This window comes from Bubalus kerabau, chromosome 17 (genome assembly GCF_029407905.1).
Source record: "Bubalus kerabau isolate K-KA32 ecotype Philippines breed swamp buffalo chromosome 17, PCC_UOA_SB_1v2, whole genome shotgun sequence".
Lineage (NCBI taxonomy): Eukaryota > Metazoa > Chordata > Mammalia > Artiodactyla > Bovidae > Bubalus > Bubalus kerabau.
In genome coordinates this window covers 33,886,641-33,912,155 of record NC_073640.1, presented here as the reverse complement: position 1 = coordinate 33,912,155, position 25,515 = coordinate 33,886,641, and the positions used below count along the sequence as shown (strand labels likewise).

Here is a 25,515-nt window from a genome sequence, read left to right as displayed (position 1 = left end):
GGAGCTCTGGCTAAGTTCCTGAGAGAATTTGAGAAGGCATGTGGAAGCTGCAAGCTCAAGATGCTGCTTGGTTTAGTGAGTCAAGGTTTGTGAATTAAAAGATAAATAGCCAGTGGTTCAATACTGGCTTTCTCCTCATGTTCTTTTTTTTTTTTTTTTTTTAGATATTTATTCATTTGGCTGCACTGGGTCTTAGTTGAGGCACTCTGAGTATTCAATGTTTGTTGCAGCATGTGAACTCTTAGTTGAGGCATGTGGGATCTAGTTTCTTGACCAGGGATGGAACCGGGACACCCAGCACTGGGAATGTGAAGTCCCAGCCACTGAAACATGAGGGAAGGCCCTCCCACCATGTTCTTTGGCAAGTTGTTGAATCCCTCTGAACCTCTAGAATGTCATCAGAGAAATGAGAACAATAATAGGACTTTTCTCTGATTGTGTGTGTGTGTGTGTGTGTGTGTGTGTGTGTATACAACAACTCACAGCAGCACTTAGCCCACTGCCTGGCATGCACTCATTCAATAAATATCTATTCATAAAAATCACAGGGCTTCCCAGGTGGCACAATGGTAAAGAACCTACCTTCCAATGCAGGAGATGCAAGAGACGCAGGTTTGGTCCCTAGGTTGGGAAGATCCACCAGAGGAGGAAATGGCAACCCATTCCAGTATTCTTGCCTGGAAACTTCCATGGACAGAGGAGCCTGGTCGGTTTCAGTCCATGGGGTCTCAAAAGAGTTGGACTGACTGAGCAACTGAGCATGTATGCAATAAGAATCATGGTTATAGCTCTAGATAGGTGGAGTTTTAGCACTTGGAGATCTCAAAACCCTTACTCCAAACTACTTTAGTCCTATCACTGGCCTCTGCACATTAAACTCAGCCACTAAGCCCTTGGTATACTCCTCTAGTTGATTCTGAAGCACAGATTCTCACACAGAATATGTGCTTGGTTTTCTAGCCCAAGAGTCTAGTTGCAATTTAGCAAGATATTCTGTCCAAGCCTTACTTCCCTCTTCCTGAAGATGAGGGTGAACTATTATCACTTTGTAAGATGGGGATAAATTCTATCTCCTTGGATGATGTTATAGTCTAAATTGTGTCCCCCTAGAATTCATACATTGAAGTCCTGACTCCCAATATGACTATTTGGAGATAAGGTGCTTTATTTGTTTATTTATTTACCTGTTCCTGGTCTTAGTTTCAGCATGTGTAATCTTTTTTGTTTCAGCTGTGGCATGAGATCTCTTATTTGCAGTATGTGGGATCTATCTTCTTGACCAGGGATGGAACATAGCCCCCCTGCACTGGAAGCCTGGAGCCTTAGCCACTGGATCGCCAGGGAAGTCCCAAAATAAGACCTTTAAAGAGGTAATTAGGGTTAAATGAGGTTCTAAGATAGCGCACTAATCCACTATGACTGGTGTCCTTATCAGAAGAGGAAGAAATACCAGAGATGCATGTGCACAGAGAAAAGGCCATTTGAAGATACAGCAAGAAGATGGCCACCTGCAAACCAAGGAGAAAGGTCTGGAGAAACCAAACCTACTAACAGCTCAATCTTTGAATTTCAGCTTCCAGAACTATGAGAAAATAAATTAATGTCATTTAAGTCACCCAGTCTGTGGTACTTACTTTATTTTGGCAGCCCTGGTAGGCTAACACAGATGAGTATAAGAATCAAGGAGGTAATGCATATATAACACTGTGCTTGAAATAATATATTCTAGCAGTGTTGTGCACACAAATTTTACATTTGCAAATGGTGAAAAACAAGTAACAAGAAATCCAACATTCCACATAAATATTTTGTACAAAAAGCAGACAAATTATGAAAGGCTGAAAACATCCAAGAATTATATTTTTAAAAAAGCATTTAAATAGGTCAAAGATGAGAATCTAGAATAATAACTGAGACTTTCAGGAATTTTGTGTATTAAAGTATGAATACTGGATGAATGGGAAGAGTATTCCATGGCCCTGCCTGCATATATTAATATATAGAACAAGTATTGGGATTCTTTTTCATCTTTTCAATGTGAAATAAATATTTTACTCTCCCTGATTTTTTATGTTATTTTATTACCCATTGAGGATGAAAAATTACTTCTTTTAAGATATTTACAAAGACTACAAGTACTTATTTTCTCAGGTAGTGGTGGTTTAGTTGCTAAGTCATGTCAGACTCTTGCCATCCCATGGACAGTAGCCCACCAGGCTCCTCTGTCCATGGGATTCTCCAGGCAAGAATACTGGAGTGGGTTGCCATTTCCAGGGGATCTTCCTGACCCAGGAATTGAAACAGGGTCTCCTGCATTGCAGGTAGATGATTTACCAACTGAGCTATGAGGGAAGCCCTTATTTTCTCAGCTGCTGCTACTGCTAAGTTGCTTCAGTCATGTCCGACTCTGTGTGACACCATAGATGGCAGCCCACTAGGCTCCTCTGTCCCTGGGATTCTCCAGGCAAGAATACTGGAGTGGGTTGCCATTTCCTTCTCCTATTTTCTCAGAGGCATTCCCAAATCCACACAGGTGAAAGCTATGCTCTCACCTTGTCATATCTATGAACTCAGCCCAGTGCGAAACTCAAGGCAATCTCTAGCTCCAAGAAGATCCTATTTGATAATGGTACAAGTTGAGACTAGAGCAAGAATCCAGCCATTGCTGGTCAGATCACCACAGGCAATTCTTTATCAATACTGGTTGTTATCCCAATACATCTAACAGACCAGAATAGCATGTAAAACTATAATGGAAAGTGGAACCAGTATCATTGACTTCCCTGGGGAGGGAAATGGAGTTGTCATCCCATTATGCTGGACGAAGGTAGACTTGCCCTTCGCCTCCAGGTGTGTGCCAGGGAGCTGTGTTTTAGCCATTTCCTATGCACTCCAGTATTCTTGCCTGGAAAATCTCAGGGACAGAGGAGCCTGGTGGCTACAGTGCATATTGGATACAACTGAGCACCTGAGCACGATGACCTGATGATGCACCATTTCAAAAGTTCCATTACTATTCTTTCTGCCACTCCATATTACCATCAATGTCTCCCAAACCTTAAGAGCTCTAGGGAAATAATACAGTACAGTGAAAAATATCTGTTACTTCTGAAAGATGTTTTCAACTCTCAGCTGTTCTTCAACCAATGCAACTTAACTCTGGTCATTTAAAATACTCAGTTTCAGTGTTCTCATCTTCAGCTTCCCCAGAAGGTTACTCTGAGAATTAAACAAAGAAAAATTTAGTTTTGTTTTTTCCCAAGATTTAATACTTAAAATTTTAAATAGCTACAATATTCAGATTGTTCTAGATCTTATTTAACCAACTTATGAGGGTCCAGATTAACAGCCCAGAATCTTTGCCATATGACAGCGGTTGGCATGCGTCAATAACCATTGTTTGGGAATGATCTGTCCATGTCTCTTGTCTCAGACATCTGCTTTATATTTTCCCTTCAACTGCATTCCAAACCACTTTCCAGAAAGAGTATTCTCTCCCACAATATAAACCATCACAACATGCATTTTAATGAGGCATGGTTGCACCCTCCAAAATTAATGTCTGACACTAGCAATAACTGAGGTGTCAATTCCTGTTAACAATCTATGCCTTGGCAGATTTTTGTCAATCCATTAATAATGTGTGTAATTGATAGCAACAGTGAGAGGCCACTGCTATTAATTCACTGCTGATTACAGATGATTATTAAGGATGACGGTAGTGGGTATTTTTCTCCTTGTCAATCTAATTTTAGTATTTTGAAGTTACTTGTATATGATAAGGAAAAGAACACAATATAAAGTCCTGGAAATTGGCTCATATTTAAATTAAACCTTTATAGAGTATTCATTCTATGTTAGGTACTGAGCTATGTACTTTGCATATATTATCTTCCTTAATCTTTACACTAATAACTTGAGACATGTTTCATTCTCCTGCATTTCAAGACTTCTATGAATAAAAGAGTAAATAATATATATGATTCAGTAAGTGATTCCAAAGGTCTTTGAGAAATAGAGGGCTACATTTTAATATATTGTCCAGGGCCTCATACTTAAAACAGGATATTGCTTACTCTTTAGTCCTTAACCTGCAACCTCTGCAACTGTTTCCTTGCTGGCAAATGGAATTTCATATAGTCAAGGTAAATAAATAAATAAAAGATACTCAGTATTCTCAGTCTCCCTTGAAGTTAGGTATATTCACATTAACATATTAAAAGGCTTTTAGAAATTCTGCTCTAGGGAAAACTTGCTAATGTAATTTAACCCAATTATCTCTAAACTTAATAGACCAAGAAACACCATTGTCATATAATACCCATAGACAACCCATGAAACAGAGATTCTACACTTCACACTTCGGGAAACAGTGATCTCAGTCCACGAGATGACGAGTAAAATCACATTGACATGCAAATAAATGTCTAGTTACACATAAATAAAATATCCAACGTTGTCTCTGACAAGTTTTTCAAATTGTGAGACTTAAAATGTTTTTGTAATGATAAAATTCTGTAGTTTGAAGTATCTTTAGTGCCCAAATTGCTTTCCAGACCAAATACTCATCTGTAGTGGGAAGTGGTAGAGAAAAGTGGCTAGGAGGGCCTTCCCTGGAGCTCCAGTGGCTAAGATTCAGTGTTCCCAATGCAGGGGCCTGGGGTTCAATCCCTGATCAGGGAACTAGATCCCACACACCGCAACTAAAGATACCACATTTCACAACAAGGATGGAAGATCCTGCGTGCTGCAACTAAGACCTGGCTCAGCCAAATGAATCAGTAAATATATTTTTTAAAGAAACGAAAAGTGGCTAAGAGAACAGGATTCTAGTCAGAGAGGCTTGGATTCAAATCTTGAGTGTAACACTTACTGAACAGCTTTAGTAAAGCTACAGTACCTTTCAGAACCTCATTTTTATTGGTTTCTGTTTTTCTTTTTAATCTGAAAATAAAGACTTTAGTAGTTCCAATTTATTGAATTGCTGAGAAGATCAAAGAAGAATAAAACAATCCTTTGTACATACCAAGCTTCCAACAGGGCTTGTTCCAATTACAATTCATCCATCAGCAGCAGCACCAATGACCCCAAATTATAACAGAACCATGAAGACCAAGGACAAGAGTCTGAACACAGTGAAACAGAGAATAGAGAGCCTTGTTATTTCTTGAGTAATGTGTTGCCATGAAAAGAAAAAAAAGTGCCATGTTTTATAAAGACGAAACTGGGTAGCTTAATTAGGGAAAATAAAGAAAATAAGGAGATGAGAAAAGATTTCACTGGGGAAATGGAGGCAGACCAGGCAGAAACAAGAGCTTGGATTACATTTTTAATAGCCTAAAAATGGAAAGGAAAGGTTGAGATTGACACATTATAGTCCTGTTTTCTCTTTTGATGAAAAATATATTTTTTTAAGATTCCAGGATGCAAAGATAGACCATCAACTTCATTCAGACATACATATTTTATTCTTTTAGAAAAAGCAATCCCACTGATACGCTTATAAAAGCAGATATGCATTATAGTGACTGTTGTGAAACCGCCAGGCTGTCCTGGCCTCTGGTATTTCTATTTGCATGCTAATGAAACCAGAGGCCAGATGCCACTAATTACAACCCAGTCACTCTGTCCAACACCCCACAACCAACTGCTGGAGAATGGACCTCGTCGTTCCATTATGCAAATGATACTTAGGAAGAACAGAAATAAATTCTAAATAGTGGCAACCAGAGCCATATATTGGCAGGAGGTAAATTAATAAATATATTCAAGAAATGGAAATTAAAAATTATTATTCAACACTATATTAATCATAGCTGAATAAATATGGAACAGTACAACTCTTTTTTTCCCCCCTCAGTGTCTCGTATAATAGAGTAAAACTTCCAGTAACTTGCTAAGGTATACAGTCAATTGTATTTCCAGAAAGCATCAATCAAGTTGCCAAAGTGAGGGTTAAATTTTCTCAACACTTATATTGTTCCTTCTTAATGAAAAACAAAACAAGAATCCTAACGGGTGTTTGCCTTCCTTTGGGTTATCAAGTTGTTATATCAAAATTGCATGCTATTATTACAATAACTAGCTAATAAGGAGAAAGATCAATTTGTTTGTTTATGGTGATTTTTGATACTGAACTTCTTAAGACTATTGTTCTCATGGCTTGATTTTGTTTAGTTAGGTTTTTGTTTGTTTTCTACAAAATAAATGTGAAAAGGGAAGCAAATTGTAGAATTGAAAGAAGATGTGTTTGGAAGTAAAGCATATATGTTAAATTACAGAAAAATTACTTGTTATTTGAGGAAGTTACTTCAATTCTCCATGCTTTAAAATTCTCCAAGCTTTAATTCCCTCCTCTCATAAATCAAAGTAGCAATAACTACTCTTGGACTCACTGTGCTAACCAAACGAGACAATGTATTTGCAACACCTAGTCCTGTGCTGGAAATGTAATAGGTGTTCAAGAAATAGTAGCTACCATTTTTCATTACACATTCACAGCTTTTTGAGACTCTCTTCCTGGACAAGCTTCGTGTCACTTAACATTAACTTCTGTTTCTTTACTGTCCCATAAAAGCTTTGGTCTCAGTAGTGTCAAAGTGCCTCTCTTGTCCTGATTTTTATAACTACATGGAGTAAGGATGAAGTCAAGAAGTACTTGAAATCAAAACCATTCAAAACAGGTGTTTTCTGAGCTGATTTGAAAGCGGCTTACCTGGAAATGCATTGAACATAGCAAAGCCAAGTGTTGAAGATGGGAAATCAGCCTCCACAAAGATTGCCTTAGAGGTATGTGTGCTGCTGCTGCTGCTAAGTCGCTTCAGTCATGTCCGACTCTGTGCGACACACCAGGCAGATGGCAGCCCACCAGGCTCCCCCGTCCCTGGGATTCTCCAGGCAAGAATACTGGAGTGGGTTGCCATTTCCTTCTCCAATGCATGAAAGTGAAAAGTGAAAGTGAAGTCGCTCAGTCATGTCCGACTCTTAGCGACCCCATGGCCTGCAGCCTACCAGGCTCCTCTATCCATAGGATTTTCCAGGCAAGAGTACTGGAGTGGGGTGCCATTGCCTTCTCCGAGAGGTATGTGTGAGCGGAGATCAATTCTCCCCAAGGCAATGTCAGTATCAGGGCATCATTTTGCATGAATACCACAATGAGGGTTTAAAATATATTTTCTATTCTCTATTAGAAGTCTCTTCCTCTCACGGAACATTTCACAAACTCCCAATCGACTGGACTGCTCATATTAAGACCATATATTCCATATTTTTTTAGCAGTTTCTGATTGTTTGCATTCTAATCCATAATTAAGGTAATTTGTTACATATTTAACCAGCTGTGATGACCATATTACGCCTTCTGGCATTTAACTTTTACATTAATTCACAAAATGAGGTTTTATCAGACCAGGTATTATGACTATATTCTCAGAAATCTTCCTTGGCTCTCCAGCCTACCCTGGATTTAAAAGAGTCCATGAGAATTCTTACCTGGAGAAGTTTCTTCAAAACAAATGGGACTAAAAATAAAAAGTTGAATGGAATCCCTCAGGACCTCTTAGACTGATTGGTGGATAGCATTTAGCTTTTGTGTTGGTTTAGGTGAAGAGGTAAGGCAAAGAGGGCATCAGAGGATGCAATGGCTGGATGGCATCACCGATAAAATGGACATGAACTTGGGCAAACTTCAGGAGATGGTGAGGGACAGAGAGGCCTGATATGCTGCAGATCATAGGGTTCCACGATGGTTCACGATACATATGGTTCACCATAGGTTCACACCATAGGTTCACGATAATGTGATCACTCACCTAGAGCCAGACATCCTGGAATGTGAAGTCAAGTGGGCCTTAGGAAGCATCACTACAAACAAAGCTAGTGGAGGTGATGAAATTCCAGTTGAGCTATTTCATATCCTGAAAGATGATGCTGTGAAAGTGCTACGCTCAATATATCAGCAAATTTGGAAAAGTCAGCAGTGGGCACAGCATTGGAAAAGGTCAGTTTTCATTCCAATACCAAAGAAAGGCAATGCCAAAGAATGTTCCAACTACCACACAATTGCACTCATCTCACATGCTAGTTAAGTAATGCACAAAATTCTCCAAGCCAGGCTTCAGCAATACGTGAACCATGAACTTCCAGATGTTCAAGCTAGTTTTAGAAAAGGCAGGGGAACGAGAGATCAAATTGCCAACATCTGCTGGATCATCGAAAAAGCAAGAGAGTTCCAGAAAAACATCTATTTCTGCTTTATTGACTATGCCAAAGCCTTTGACTGTGTGGATCACAATAAACTGTGGAAAATTCGGAAAGAGATGGGAATACCAGACCACCTGATCTGCCTCTTGAGAAACCTGTATGCAAGTCAAGAAGCAACAGTTAGAACTGGACATGGAACAACAGACTGGTTCCAAATAGGAAAGGGAGTACGTCAAGGCTGTATATTGTCACCCTGCTTATTTAACTTCTATGCAGAGTACATCATGAGAAACGCTGGGCTGGAGGAAGCACAAGCTGGAATCAAGATTGCAGGGAGAAATATCAATAACCTCAGATATGCAGATGACATCACCCTTATGGAAGAAAGTGAAGAAGAATTAAAGAGCCTCTTAATGAAAGTGAAAGAGGAGAGTGAAAAAGTTGGCTTAAAGCCCAACATTCAGAAAACGAAGATCATGGCATCCAGTCCCATCATTTCATGGCAAGTAGATGGGGAAACAGTGGAAACAGTGTCAGACTTTATTTTTCTGGGCTCCAAAATCACTGCAGATGGTGATTACAGCCATGAAATTAAAAGACACTTACTCCTTGGAAAGAAAGTTATGACCAACCTAGACAGCATATTGAAAAGCAGAGACATTACTTTGCCAACACAGATCCATCTAGTCAAGGCTATGGTTTTTCCAGCGGTCATGTATGGATGTGAGAGCTGGTCTATAAAGAAAGCTGAGTGCTGAAGAATTGATGCTTTTGAACTGTGGTGTTGGAGAAGACTCTTGGGAGTCCCTTGGACTGCAAGGAGATCCAACCAGTCAATCCTGAAGGAAATCAGTCCTGAATGTTCATTTGAAGGACTGATGTTGAAGCTGAAACTCCAATACTTTGGCCACCTGATGGGAAGAACTGACTCATTTGAAAAGACCCTGATGCTGGGAAAGATTGAGGGCCAGAGAAGAAGGGGACGACAGAGGATGAGATGGTTGGATGGCATCACTGACTCAATGGACATGGGTTCAGGTGGACTCCGAGAGTTTGTGTTGGACAGGGAGGCCTGGCGTGCTGCAGTTCATGGGGTCCCAAACAGTCAGACACGACTGAGTGACTGAAGTGAACTGATAGGGTTACAGAGTTGGACAGGACTAGTGCCTGAACAACAACAACAACAAGGTGATTCATGTTAAATTTTGATTCTTATACCAACTGTGCCAGCCAATCTTCACAAGAACTGTGGCCTTTAGTATGTGTTCAGCAAGCCCAGACTGGATAAACACCTCAGTGAAGTGTGCAGGGGATATATTCTCAGATAGTATTAGGACTCACTAATGATGACCAACCTAGATAGCATATTAAAAAGCAGAGACATCATTTTGCCAACAAAGGTCTGTATAGTTAAAGCTATGGTTTTACCAGTAGTTATGTATGGAACATGAGCTGGACCATAAAGAAGGTTGAGCTCTGAAGAATTGATGCTTTCAAACTGTGGTGTTGGAGAAGACTCTTGAGAGTCCCTTGTACTGCAAGGAGATCAAACCAGTCAATCTGAAAGGAAATCAACCCTGAATATTCACTGAGAGGACTGATACTTCTGCTGAAGCTCCAATACTTTGGCCACCTGATGCAAAGAGCTGGCTCACTGGAAAAGAAACCCTGATTCTGGGAAAGACTGAGGGCAGGGGACGACAGAGATAGGATGGTTGGATAGCATCACTGACTGAATGGACATGAGATTGATCAAACTTCAGGGGATACTGAAGGACAGGGAAAACTGTGTGCTGAGGTTCATGGTGTTGCAAAGAGTCAGACAAGACTGAGCGATGGAACTGATTCTCAGTGATGACTGATTCTCCAAGATCAAATGGTCCCTAAGTGAGAGAGTCAGGATCCAAATCCAGATCTTTTTAATTCCAATTCTTATGTCTATATGAAGGTGTTACACAAACTCTGACATCCTTGATCTGTTTGTTTCTTTTTCTCTACTTTAAAATAGTTCCTTCCTGTTTCAGTAATGGATGAATAAGTTTCAGTGTCTTTCATTGCTTCTCTACATTAGGGAGAACTCGCTTGAGGAGTCACTCAACACCAGGAAATTTAAAAGGAAAAATAATTGTCTAATAGCAGCCGGGTGGACAGTAAGTGGTGTTACACAGAAGTACTTATTTGAATATGATAAAGGATGAAGAATATGAATATGATATTGCATATGTTATATCACTGAATATGATAAAGGATGTGTTTTAGATGTAGATTTACTGTGGGAATTAGCATTTCCACCTCCACAGGGAACTAAATCAAAAGACCCAGTTTACTACACCTGGGCAGGATGATACACAGAGATGAAGAGTCTAGCTAACCATAACAGAACACTCAGAATGAGAATAATAGCAGACAGAAAACTGGAAGGACACCAGAGAGAGACAAGAAGTAAGTGATTAGTAGCATTTTTTCAGAGCATATTAGTGTATGATGGTACATCTTTAAATGATTAATGAAAAACAGGCTCTTAAAGTGAACTAGAGAGAAGTGTTTAAAAGAATATAGCTTCTGGAATTACATAGATTTTGGTATGAATACTAGCTCCACTTTTAGGAGCAACATGAATTTGATCAAATTAATCTCTCTGAATATTTCTTTGGGTGTAAAATGGAAATGATAATATCTGACAAGATTGTTTTAAAGATTAAATGAGATACTGTTTGGCAGACTTTTGCCACATGCTAAAACAGGGTTATTATACAATAAATATTTGCTATTATTCATAGTCTACTAGCAGCCTGAGGAATTTTATGCAAGTAACTAACAGGTTTGGGAAAAAAATGTTATATTAGCACAGAAGATTAACAGAAAGAATAAACCAGAGAAGATGACCCCAACAGAAAGTGGGTTTTGGTTTCTGTTTTTTTTTGTTTGTTTCTTTCTTTGTAATCCTGAGTAAAGCCATATTCACTTAGTTAATGTGGTTGAAAGAATCATTAGGTATAAGGTCAGAAGATTTCTGGATGAAGTAAAAAACTTAGTACTGTCAGAGAAGGAACCTTAAATAAACATGAATACAACTCTGCAAATGAGGTGCAAGTATGGACAAAGAGTATTCTCTGTAAACAGGAAAATGTGGTGTGTGTCTAGTTCAGCAGCTGGGCAATCTAATACAAACTAGTTAACCTTTCCTGATTCAATTTCATGATGGGTGATATAAAGGTAATGCCTGTATCTTAAGATGGTTGAGAGTACTAAATGAGATAAAGTTAATAAAATCCTTAGCATATCATAGACATTAGTACATAGAAAGACACTGATAAGTATTAGCTAATTTGATTACTGTGATGATATGATTGTTTATTTTTCTCAAGGTGGAATCACACCAAATTGTAGCAGTCTATAGCTTTGCTTCTTTCAGTTCCCACATTACAAATGTCCTGTGGATCCCACTGGGAATTTCCAGACACCTTTTTGGAATCTGTTGATATTTCATGGGTACCAAGAGCCAACCTCTCTTGAAACTTCTCACAGCCTCTGTGAAGACTTACCAATTCCACTGTAAGTTGGAATTTAGTCCTTTAGTGACCCTGGAATAATCTTTTGAGACAGCTGATTTCAGAGGCAAAAACAAACACATATTTAATTAATCAATCAGTTCTGTTCTTCTAAGACTACACCTGAGGGAGAGGAGGATGCTTCAGTTCCAGCAGCCTTATCAAGGGTAATGTTGTCCACTTAATGGAAATGTAATTGCTCCTCATTCCTCTTTTCTCATTAAGTCAGTCCACAATGTGGAAGTCTCATAGCAGTGATCCACAAATTTATAAGAAAAGATGTTTCTTGCTGAGCTGAGATGGCACTAAAGCCCAGACTCATTGTTTACTCCTGAGTGCTGTATGTATCCCTCACATTAGAAAATTATGTGCAAAAACTCCCAGGAAACCATTGGTTGTTAGGGCACAGAAATAGCAGAAATTTCATTCTGTACCTTCACCCTTCACAGAAGAGAGCTCATGAAGCAGCTATCCAGCTAGAAATGTTAATAACTACTTTCTCTTTTTTTACTAGCTCTGTGTTTAACATACATTAGCTAATTTAATCTTCACTGCTAACAATGCAGTAATTATTATCCTCATTTTATGGCTAAGGGAATTAAATCTCAGAGAGGTTAATTGACTTGTTCTAGGCTACACAGGTGGTAAATGGCTAAGCCTACACTGTCAGGTTTTTCCTTCTTGAATGAGATTGTCAGGAATAGGAATGGAACAGAGGTTGGCAAATGTTTTCTGTAATGGGCTGGATGGTAAATATTTTGGGCTCTGCATGCCATATGGTGTCTGCTTCAACTACCCAACTCTGCTATTGTATGGCAAAAGCAGCTGCAGACAATATAGAAATGAATGGGTTTGGCCATGTTCCAACAAAACTTTATTGACAAAAGCAGGCACTGAGCAGATTTGGCTCATAGACAGCAGTTTGCTCACCCCTGTTACAGATAATTAAGGTGTTTTTGTGCAACTGGGATTTTGATTAAGGATTTCTCAGTAACCTATTACTTGACTTTTTGGATAACTCACTTTTTTTGGAGGTCTTGTTTCATCATCTGTAAAATAAATTAAATCATTTAACGCACCAACTAAAAATTGGCACTTGCCATCTGCCTCTACAAGGATTAAGTCACTAGCCACTGCAGCCGCTGACTTTTGACACACCCTGAAAGTTCAGGGTAAAGATCAGAAATGAGGCAGTCTGTGCTCTGGGAAAAACTGGCAGAACAGGGCTTCAGACAGATATTTTGAGGAGAAGATTTTTTGAGCCTGATTTTTTTGTATCTTCTCATAATCCAGAAAAGCACTAAAACTCATTAACAGTGACATCCATTCCCCACAACCAGCAGCAAACCTCTGCCAAAATGTGTGCTTGATGACACATAGCCTCCTTCAGTAAAATCATATGCATACTGACCTCAGTGTGCTCCTACCTCTTTGGAGCAGTTCCTCGGAGCTATCTGAAATGCTGTTTCCAGGGCTACCGTCCTCATTTTGCCCCCAATAAAACTTAACTCACACTGTCCCACATTGTTTATGCTGACTAAAAAAGATGCACAATGTGAGAGTTGTGAGTTAAGTTTTACTGGAGGCAAAATGAGGACAGCAGCCCAGGAGGCAGCACCTCAGATATCTCTGGAAGACTGCTGGAAGAGGCAGCTGGGGAAGGTCAATATATAAGATTTCGGTGAAGGGGGAGTTCAATGCAATCAAGCGCTTGCTTTACAAGAGGTTCTCTGCTAGTCATGAGGATCTCATGTCATCATGAAGGGATTTAGTGTTTTTCTAGATATGAGGAGATGAAAGGATTGGGATCATAAAATCTGATAAGGAAAATTTCCAACTGTCTAAAGACCTGTCCCACCAGATTCCACAGAGTGCCTCACTCCACCCTGAACTCCCGCAGGGGGGCATTGAAGGTCAACAGCTGCAGCAGCACAGGGCTCAATCTCCACAGAGACAGATGGCAAATGCCCTCGCTGTTCAGTCTTTGGCAATGCTCTTGTTAAGTGCCAATTTGTAGTTGACATCAATTTATTTTAGTCGACAATTGTGAACCATGAGCCAGTGACACTGATACATAGGTTTTCATGACAGAGATTGGATGTCTGGTTCAATGCCAAATCTCCTAGAACCCAGAAGAGTGGCTTGCATGTAAAAAATGCTCAGATATCAGTTGAACTAATGAATAAACTACATGAAATATTAATATATGTATTACATTTCAGAATATAAGATGACACAAAGGGGTTACTCTGACACACACAGAAGGTTATCTCTATAACTGGCTTCTTCTGGTATCTTTGTGTATATGGTCTAAACAGAAACATTTTGGGAGTGAAAGGGTCATTATTAATAATTACACCAGGACAAGAGGCATTAACACGGACTGTCCCAGCCAAGTCATCCACAGAATCAGCCTATGTCTATTTATGTCCCAGTTTAATATCTGCATTGCCTCCAAATGCCCTTTTAAACACCACTGATGCTCTCCATCTTTACACACTCAGATATTATTTTCAGATGGAGAATGAGAAAAGAGAAGAAAATTGAAGATCTTAGCATTTACCCATAAGACAGTGGCTCATACAGTAAAGAATCGCCTGCAATGCAGGAGACCCAGGTTTGAACCCTAGGTTGGGAAGATCCCCTGGAGAAGGGAATAGCAACCCACTCCAGTATTCCTGCCTGGAGAATTCCATGGACAGAAGAGCCTGGTGGGCTACAGTCCATGGGGTCATGAAGAGTTGGACACAACTGAACGACTAACACACACATACATAAGAAAGTGAGTTACTTGAAAAAAACACATTTTACAATCAGAAATACCTAGAGCACTTTCAATTAGCAAGTTAAAATCTCTTTTTCTACCCCCAGCAACACAGCAGGAATGGAGGCACAAAAATAAAGTAAAAGAGGTTGTTATGAAAAGGAAAGAAGATGCACTTACTTTGCTAAGTACTGATGTGCAAATTTCCACCCCTCTACAGCTCCTCCTGGCTCTAATGTTTCATCATCTCTGTGTGTGATAGACCCCTATGGCCAATGAATCACAACACAAATGAGTACCAAATTCCTAGCTGGCATCTGAACAGGAACGCTGTCAGAGGCACTTATGTCTTATGTATACTTAATCTATCGTCCTTAATGAATAAGCTTGGGCGTGCATTTCCATTACAAAAGTACAGACCTACCTTCCTTTCAATATTATAAGGCCAGTACCTGCGAAGATGAACAAAGGATGTTTAAAGACACAGGGTCTGAAAGCTTCTAAAAGCCACATATTGAGATATTAAACACAACTTCAGAGAATTCTATTTCAAAGGCAAGATCATGTCTGAAGCATTTTTTAATACCAATTTAACTGGGAAAACAAAGAGAAACAAAACTCCTTCGAGAAGTTTTTTTCTGAAAACCCAAGCCACAGATCCTTAGCAAATGTTCCCACAGTAATCAATGAGCCCCTAACAAGTGCTATAAGGACTGGGGCAGGGGAGGGACATAGACCATTTGCTCTGATTCATAGATTTTTATGACCATCATTAAGTGAAGATGGGCAAGTAACTATGTCAAACAGGGCAAAGGCTCCACAGTACTGCTGTTGATGCAAACGTCTGGGCAAATACATGAGAGAATCCTTCAAATCAAATGGGGTCTTTTGGATGGAAGGGTCTTGCTTTTTAAATTTATAATAATTTCTTTTTTTGTTTGTTGTATTTGTTTGGTTTGTCCCATGGTGTGAGCATGTTTTATTTCTCTTAAAAACCTTGGAGTGGAACTTTTGGGTCATATGAAACTCTGTGTTTCACTTTCCAAGAAACCGCCAAACAGTTCTCCAAAGGGGCAGTGCCATCTTCCACTTCTACCAACAGTATATGAAGGTTTGAATTCTTAAAGAGTAAAAACTGAGTTAAATACCTTTGAGTTATTGGCTCAGATGATAAAGAATCTGCCTGCAATGAGGAAAGTGAAAGTGAAGTCGCTCAGTCGTGTCCGACTCTTTGCCACCCTGTGGACTGTAGCCCACCAGGCTCCTCCGTCCATGGGATTCTCCAGGCAAAAATACTGGAGTGGGTTGCCATTTCCTTCTCCAGGGGATCTTTCCAACCCAGGGATCGAACCTGGGTCTCCCACATTGCAGGCAGACACTGTGGAAAACTTGTGTTCAATTCCTGGGTCTGGAAGATGCTCCAGAAAAGGAAATGGCAACTCACTCCAGTATTTTTGCCTGAAGAAGTCCAAGGACAGAGGAGCCTGGTAAACTATAGTCCACGAGGTCGCAAAGAGTGGGACATGACTGAGCAACTAACACTTTCACTTTCAAGATATAGTTCATAAGTAGAAGACAGATTTTGACAAAAATAATTAGAAGAAAATTTTTGGTAAATTTACTTTCTACTATCTTAGGCATCTTGGAGCAAAGTTTGCATATTCTGCTAATACAAGCGAATAACCCTATTATCCATCACTTGTCTGTAACATTAGGCTAGAAAGTTGTTCAGAAAAGTGATTGATATAGAGAAATGTATATTTTTAAATTTTATTATAAGGAAATAAATGTTCTTTTGTGAAGTAATTTTCCAGCTATCTTCATTCAATAGTAATTGATCTTTGACACGACCGCTATTAATTCAGTCATTTATGTTATGATAAAGCGAAAGTGTTAGTCACTCAGTTTTGTCTGACTCTTTGCAACTCCATGGACTGTAGTTCGCCAGGCTCCCCTGCCATGGAATTCCAGGCAAGGATACTGGAGCGGGTACCCTTTCTCTTCTCCAGGGGATTTTTCTGACCCACGGATCGAATACCCATCTTTTGCATTGTAAGGCAGATTCTTCACCCTCTGAGCCACCAGGGAAGCCCTAGTCACCAATACTTTTTGATAGAAGAGGCTAATATTTTTGTCTGAACCTGCTTGATAAATTTAAAGTTGGCTTCAGTGTTCAGAACTAAACCCAAAGACTAGACATCACAGGAACATGACAGTTTTATGTTAAGAGCAAAATTTCAATCCTTAGCACTTACTTACTCCACACTGCAAGGAGTAACTTTGACATGAACACCAAGCTGTCCACTTATTCAAATTTATTAAGGACTTAATAATGTTCAAGCATTTTGTTATATGAAAATATGATGATGATGAATAATCTTTCTTATTTGGATCTTACAATCTAGTAAAGAATTTATATATATTTAATCATTTTCTCAGACTCTTGTAGATGATAGAGTGTCGTTCTCCTTAAGATGGAAAATTTAACATTTTCTTTCTTAATGTATTAAATAAACAAAATTACTGAGAAACAAAATACCTCATAAAATGCTCCTAATTCTAGTAATATATGTGCATCAATTATAAAGGAAAAAGGAAAAATACATGGATTCTTTATGTTATATTATTCTGTATGTGCAAGGTGGGTTTTTGGAGCTATATTACTCTCATATCTTTCTAGTGACCAACTGAATGAGTAAGGTATCTTATCAGATATTACTTGAGAAAATAGAATTAGTTGTGCCAAAAGGCTAATGCTTAAGAGATTCATCTCTTTAGCTTACTTCTTAAACCAAATCTACTTTTCTAACATAGATACTGTTACATGTAAGTGGCCACGTTTTTGAACAGAGAATTAAAAAAAAACTCCATACATACATTTCTAAAATAGTCATTTAGCAACAATTATTTCATACATTTTTCTATATACAATAAACCATTTTTTTCTATGCACAATAGATTTGAGGGCTATGATACACCTTGCCACTTACTATGTTCATTTTTTTTCAAACCTCTGTTCCATCTTTCACAAGGTGAGTTTCTACCTTAAAAAGTCATGGTAAGGTCTGTATGAGATTACACATGCTATATTCTTAGAAGCATAGTAAAACACACATGATAAAAATATCAGTAATGTGGGTTTTGTGCTGTTCATTTTTTAAATTAACTAAAGTTTTAATTTACAGAAAATAGAGTAGTGTTTCATTTCTTTGAAACAATGAACCTGTTAGTGTCTGTTTAGTAAAATGACTCTGATTTGTATTTCAAAGTTTTTCAGTTATCCATATCAAACTTGATCATTTTAAATGAGTCTTTTATGACTATCCTTTTCAAATTATGCAGAATAAAGTTATCTATTAGATTACAAATATTTACATGAGCTTGTCATGATTCTTTAGGTTGATTTTATTTGCTATCAGTTATTTTAATCAATGAATTCTGCATGAAAAAGTCTGTTGAAAAAAAGTATACATATATATTTTATTTAAATTAAAATTTGACTTACTAGTAAATGTGAAAATGGAAGGCCTAGATTGATTCTGTTCAAAGAAAGTTTTGAAAGTAAGTCCTTTTGTAAAAAAAAAAAAAACAAAACAGGACATAGAGTTATGTTTTTGTTTCATTATTTTCTTCCTTCTTTTCATTCTGTTACCAAAGATAAAGCTGATGGCAAAAATCTGAGGACCCTTTGGAATGCTTCTAGAGAGAAGCAGTGCCCAGTGCCCCCAGTTTGCCCTGCCACATTCCCAGAAAATTCTCTACATATTTATAGTTTGAGAGGGGAAAATAACTCTCCAAGAGCTACACTCAATGTTACTTTGGTGGGCAGTAACTTTATAAGTGCTAATCAGAAGTATATGTCAAAAATTTCACCTTCTGCCTTGTAAAAGCTGACTTAGCAGAAATAAAGATGAAATTCAGGGCAAGTCAAAATTCTTGTTTCATTGTCCCATTTTTAAATAAGAGATGAAATTTAGGACACCTCAAAATTCTCTTGTGCCCTATTTTATTGTACCTATGTTTATTCATATTCAGCAGAAGGAGTCCCAATTTTAGCCTTTGGTTTCTTCATTTCAAAAAAATATTTTCCTAAATTAATTACTGTAATCTTAAAATTACTATGTCTGTTTAAAGAAAATAGGAAGATTATATAAACTAGTACAGATATTTAAAATGGCTCAGAGCTCCATTGGCAAAGGAATAAATTCTGTTTTTCATAAACTCTTAAAATGTTCCTTTGTGATATGCTTTATGTTCATTTGATTTGTTGTGATCATAATACATGTTCACCTTTTTATAATTTAATTTTATACCACAAACATTTTGATATTTATTATAACCTTCTTGGTAAGGATATAAAATTAGCAGCTGAAGCAGCACATGATTTAATCCTTGTAGAGGTAGCTGGCAATGCCAATGGCACATACCAATTTGTAGTTGACATATATAAGATCTTAAAAGAAAATTAATGAAGAAAACTTAAGTAAATATGGGGCATCCTTATGATAGATTAGACATTATCTAATATTATATATCCTTAGGATTAAATCATGTGCTGCTTCAGCTGCTAATTTTCAAAACTCCCTGAAAGGAGTTCAGGGTGGGAGAAGAATTGAGGAATTCTGTGCTCAGGGAAAAACTGGCAAGTATAGGTCTTCAGATAATTAGATATTTTCAGCAGCCAATTTTCTGAGCCCATTCTTCTATCTCCTCAATCTATAAAAGCACTAAAATCCTTCATGGTGATGACTGCTCCTTGTGATTAGCAGTAACCTTATGCAAAAAGTATGTGTTTGATTGCATGTACTCCCCTTTCACCAAAGTTACATATATACTGACCTTATCCCCTGCCTCTTTGTAGCATTTTCTCAGAGCTATCTGTAATGTTGTCTTCAGAGCTATAGTCCTAATTTTGCCCCCCAAAAAGATTTAACTCACAACTCTCATGTTGTGCACTTTTAAAGCCGACATGTATTACAATGATTTGTTATTTCTATTTTTTACCTTCTCATGTTTCTACTAATTCATGAGGCTAGGCTTGCAGAAATAAAATCAGTTCATCAAAGTTCAAGAATAATTTGTTAATATATGATGTCTGACACTGCATATATTAGCAAGGAATTGAGACTAGAACTCAGGCAGGTAATCAACATAATCTCCTTGTTTTAAGGTTATCAGATTAGCAAACAGTCGCTACCTAAATTTCCCTTTGCCATGTAAACCTAACCCTGTGTGAGTGCTTTGTTGCTCCGCTGTGTCCAACTCTTTGTGACCCTATGGATGGTAGCTTACCAGACTCTGTCCCTGAGATTCTCTAGACAAGAACACTGGAGTTGGTAGCCATTCCCTTCTCCAGGGGATCTTCCCTATCCAGGGGTCAAATCCAGGTTTCCTGCATTGCAGGCAAATTCTTTACAGCCTGAGCCACCAGGGAACTCCCCAACCTGACTCTGCAGTACAGGAATTACCAGTGTATATAGCACTCCACTCCAGTACTCTTGCCTGGAAAATCCCACAGACAGAGGAGCCTGGAAGGCTGCAGTCCATGGGGTCGCTAAGAGTCGGGCACGACTGAGCGACTTCACTTTAGCTTTTCAATTTCATGCATTGGAGAAGGAAATGGCAACCCACTCCAGTGTTCTTGCCTGGAGAATCCCAAGGACTGCAGAGCCTGGTGGGCTACCATCTCTGGGGTCACACAGAGTTGGACACGACTGAAGTGACTTAGCGGCAGAAGCAAATTTAGAAAACTCAGCAGTAGCCACAGGACTGGAAAAGGTCAGTTTTCATTCCAATCCCAAAGAAAGGCAATGCCAAAGAATGTTCAAACTACCCACAATTGCACTCATCTCACATGCTAGTAAAGTAATGCTCAAAATTCTCCAAGCCAGGCTTCAGCAATACATGAACCGTGAACTTCCAGATGTTCAAGGTGGTTTTAGAAAAGGCAGAGGAACCAGAGATCTAATTGCCAGCATCTGCTGGATCATCGAAAAAGCAATAGAGTTCCAGAGAAACATCTATTTCTGCTTTATTGACTATGCCAAAGCCTTTGACTGTGTGGATCACAATAAACTGTGGAAAATTCTGAAAGGGATGGGAATACTGGACCACCTGACCTGCCTCTTGAGAAACCTATATGCAGGTCAGGAAGCAACAGTTAGAACTGGACATGGAACAACAGACTGGCTCCAAATAGGAAAAGGAGTACGTCAAGTCTGTATACTGTCAACCTGCTTATTTAACTTCTATGCAGAGTACATCATGAGAAATGCTGGGCTGGAAGAAGCACAAGCTGGAATCAAGATTGCTGGGAGAAATATCAAGAACCTCAGATATGCAGATGACACCACCCTTATGGCAGAAAGTGAAGAGGAACCCAAAAGCCTCTTGATGAAAGTGAAAGTGCAGAGTGAAAAAGTTGGCTTAAAGCTCAACATTCAGAAAACAAAGATCATGGCATCTGGTCTCATCACTTCATGGGAAATAGATGGGGAAACAGTGGACACAGTGGCAGACTTTATTTTGGGGGGCTCCAAAATCACTGCAGATGGTGATTGCAGCCATGAAATTAAAAGACGCTTACTCCTTGGAAGGAAAGTTATGACCAACCTAGATAGCACATTGAAAAGCAGAGACATTACTTTGCCAACACAGAACCGTCTAGTCAAGGCTATGGTTTTTCCAGTGGTCGTGTATGGGTGTGAGAGTTGGACTGAGAAGAAAGCTGAGCGCCGAAGAATTGATGCTTTTGATCTGTGGTGTTGGAGAAGACTCTTGAGAGTCCCTTGGACTGCAAGGAGATCCATCCAGTCCATCCTAAAGGAGATCAGTCCTGGGTGTTCATTAGAAGGCCTGATGCTGAAGCTGAAACTCTAATACTTTGGCCACCTCATGTGAAGGGTTGACTCATTGGAAAAGACCCTGATGCTGGGAGGGATTGGGGGCAGAAGAAGAAGGGGACGCCAGAGGATGAGATGACTGGATGGCATCACCAACTTGATGGGCATGAGTTTGAGTGAACTCCGGGAGTTGGTGATGGACAGGGAGGCCTGGAGTGCTGTGATTCATGGGGTCGCAGAGTCAGACTGACTGAACGACTGAACTGAACTGAACTGATCTTTGTGAAGACAATATTCTGCCACCCACAGTCATAATTTATTATTCTTTTATATGAATTGCTAATAATTTTAAGGCTATTTGTTTCTAAGATTTTAAGGCATTTTTCTATAATTTTTTTCTTGCAATGTATTTATGAGTTTCTAATTTCAGAGTTATGCTCACTTCACAAAACAGTTTGGTAATATTCTACCTCCTGCATTTAAAAAAATGTCATTTTGTCTAACTTTGGCATTATTTGCTCCCTAAATGTTTTACATAATCTGCCAGTAAAAGCATTCTAGACTGGAGGTTTTGTTTCTGTGCAACTTTTTAATCATTAATTCAAAAATATTATTGTATAGACAACTATTAAAATATTCTCTATTTAATCACTTTTAAGTTTTGCTTTTTCAGGAATTCTCCCATTCTATCCAAGCTGTTCAAGTATTACAGTATAAAGTTGGTAGTGATACCAACTCTTTAAAACCTGTTATCAGTAATTGGCTATCTCTTTTTACTGTTCTTGATTTGTCTTGATAGGCATTTATTAATTTTAAGCTTTGTATGTGGATTGTGGCTTTGCTTTATTGTCATTTCTATGTTTCATTTATTTCTGTTCTTATATTTTTTAATTTAATTCTTCTTTTGTTATGTAAACATTGAAAGCTATAAATATCCCTATAATCTCTGCCATCTCATAAATATTAAAGTGTTTTCATTGTTCTCATTCTGAAATATTTTCTGATTTCCCTTGTATTTATTGTTTGATCTCTGGAATTTTTTAAAATGTGTCACTTAATTTTGAAATAAATGGGAGCTTTTGTATAATTAAATTATGTAATTTAATTAAATATCTAAATAAATATAGATATTTAATTCTAATGTAATACAATTTGTGAGAAAAAGAACACTTGGATTTTACTGAGAATTCTTCATGGTCCAACTTACAAGTGGTAAATACTTCATGTCACACTTGAATATAAAGTGTATCCAACATTTGTTGGATGTAATTTTCCATGTATATAAATTATTTGTAGAAAGAAAATATCATTTACCCCAATACTTCCCAAATTTATTTTTGGCACAAAATCATTTTTCTCTTCTTAAAGCTCTAATGAACTTCTTTCAGTATGAATGTTTCCCAGGACTTACTCTGAGAAGCACTGGTCCTAGTTAGAAGAGAAATTCTTCTTTTTCTGGAACTTTTCTAGTCACTTGATTATTCAACTTTGGGATTTCCTCAAATGGTAGGATAGAGACAGGACACCTATCCAGCACACAGGTCAGTGGATCAATCTGCACACATCAACATCTGCTTCCTTTTGACATTCCTGGCAATTTAAAGATTATAGATAAGAATGACTAAAAGTGAAACATCATATAACCAGAACATATTTCAAGTTGAAATAAATTATAAAAGTTTATATACTTTTAGAGTTTTATTTAACAATACATATTATTTAAGGTAGTTCCAAACACATTTAACTATTTTTTGCTCTGATAACTTGCATTAGGCTCTCTCCTTAATATTCAGATTTAAATACTATCAGAAAAATAAAAGTGAAAACAACTGTGAACTTATGTGAAATGAATAAATAGCCATTTCAACCTAAGAAAATTTTTGGAGAATTTTAAAAAATTAAAACAGCTAATTAATTGTGACCCAGCTATCATACACCACCACTTTTATTCTTTTTTAATTAGTACTACAGACAAAAATAATAATTATTATATTAAATATCCTTTTTTTGAATGAGACACGTTACCTAGCAGCATCAAAATTCTAATAAATAAACTGTATTAGAATAAGGTATTTTCCTTATTCAAATAAATGTCACTTGCATATGTTGGGGGAAAAATGTTTATTCCAAATATATATTCTATATTTCTTCAAGGATAGAAACATTTAAGTTTGAACAAAAACTTTGTGTTAATTTTTTTTCCCTAGAATCTATTTTTCCCATATTTTAAACATGGGAAATTGTTTTGGCCTATTATGAAATTAAAAGACACTTGCTCCTTGGAAGAAAAGCTATGACCAACCTAAACATAAAGCAGAGACATTACTTTGCCAACAAAGGTCTGTCTAGTAAAAGCTATGGTTTTTCCAGTAGTCATGTATGGATGTGAGAGTCCGAATATAAAGAAAGTTGAGCGCCAAGGAACTGATGCTTTTGAACTGTGGTGTTGGAGAAGACTCTTGAGAGTCCCTTGGACTGCAAGGAGATCCAACCAGTCAATCCTAAAGGAAATCAGTCCTAAATATTCACTGGAAAGGCTGATACTGAAGCTGAAACTCCAGTACTTTGGCAACCTGATGCGAAGAGCTGACTCACTGGAAAAGACCTTGATGCTGGTAAAGTTTGAAGGCAGGAGGAGAAGGGGACGACAGAGGATGAGATGGTTGGATGGCATCACTGATGGACGTGAGTTTGAGCAAGCTCCGGGAATTGGTTATGGACAGGGAAGCCTGGCATGCTGCAGTTCACCGCCTCTCAAAGAGTCAGATAGTACTGAGCGACTGAACTGATTATTAATTTTGTTTTCTTTACTATCTTTTAAATTTTAATAAAATTTTATTTAACTGTATCCTACATATTAAAAAAAAAAAACTTGCAAGTTTTAAGTGAACAGTCAGAAGAACAGCTGCTTCGTAAAGTGAAGTTGCTGCTGCTAAGTCGCTTCAATCATGTCCAACTCTGTGCGACCCCAGAGATGGTAGCCCACCAGGCTCCGCAGTCCTTGGGATTCTCCAGGCAAGAACACTGAAGTGGGTTGCCATTTCCTTCTCCAATGCATGAAAGTGAAAAGTGAAAGTGAAGTTGCTCAGTCTTGTCCGACTCTTCGCGACCCCATGGACTGCAGCCTACCAGGCTCCTCCGTCCATGGGAGTTCCCAGGCAAGAGTGCTAGAGTGGGGTGCCATCGCCTTCTCCGCATAAAGTGTGAAAAAGCAGGCTTCCCAGGTGACTCAGTGGTAAAGAATCCACCCGCCAATGCAGGAGATGCAAGCGGTACAGGCTGGATCTAAGTTGAGAAGATCCCCTGGAGAAGGAAATGGCAACTCTCCTAAGTATTCTTGCCTGGAAAATCCCCTGGACAGAAGAGCCTGGTGGGCTACAGGCCAGGCCATCACAGAGACGCGACTGAGCACAGAGGCACATGTGAGCAGCACCCTAATGAAGAAACCCATTCCCAGTACCTCAGTCACTGCCCATTAGACCCAAAGGTACCTGACCTCTACTTCTACAGACTATTGTTGAACATTATATAAGTGAAAGGACTATTGCTGAACATAATATAAATTAAAGGAATTTAGACATACTCTTAAAATTGTGGGTAGTCATCAGTTAAGTTCATTATACCTATAATTAGGTCATTTTTAATTTTGGCTATAAAAACTCACACATTCTTCAAGCAGCAGGTGGCCTAAACAAGATGACTGCCAGAGCCGTTTTCCAGGCACTACATGTCAGGTGTATCTAATCTGAGCGGAGCGGGTTAGACCGGATAGGACCACAGACCTTCCAACTGGGCATGCGCGAGTCTTGGCTTTTTTTTTTTTTTTTTGACCTGCAGCGTAGGATAGCTTAGTTACACCTGAGCAGAATAACGACTGAGGCGCTTTTTCCTTACTTCCAATCGCCTCTACTCACCTTCCCGCGTTCCTCATGCCTCAGGCCACCTTGCTTCTTTGGTCCATAAATTCCCCACCCCCTTACCTTCCAAAGATGAGTTGGACATTTGTTCTTCTTGCCCCCTGTCTTTGCTGCCTTGTGAATAAGCCCCCTGTTTGCCACAAACTTCAGCCTCTCCGCGTGTTGGCCTACACCTCTCATAGTTTTGGCCTATCGGCTGTTGTGCGTTGGGGCAAGATGAACCCCATTTTTTTGTAATT

The 25,515-nt window shown here is 38.6% G+C and overlaps 1 long non-coding RNA gene across 1 annotated transcript; it reads right to left on the bottom strand.

Annotated features, from left to right (window-relative positions):
* Window positions 1-2,990: 2,990 nt before the first annotated feature.
* Window positions 2,991-25,101, bottom strand: LOC129630792 (uncharacterized). Its single transcript, XR_008703756.1, has 4 exons — window positions 25,024-25,101; window positions 22,771-22,949; window positions 5,027-5,126; window positions 2,991-3,219 (listed from the first exon to the last, which is right to left on the bottom strand). It is a non-coding gene; the product is annotated as an uncharacterized LOC129630792 (long non-coding RNA).
* Between the last annotated feature and the right edge of the window lie 414 nt (window positions 25,102-25,515).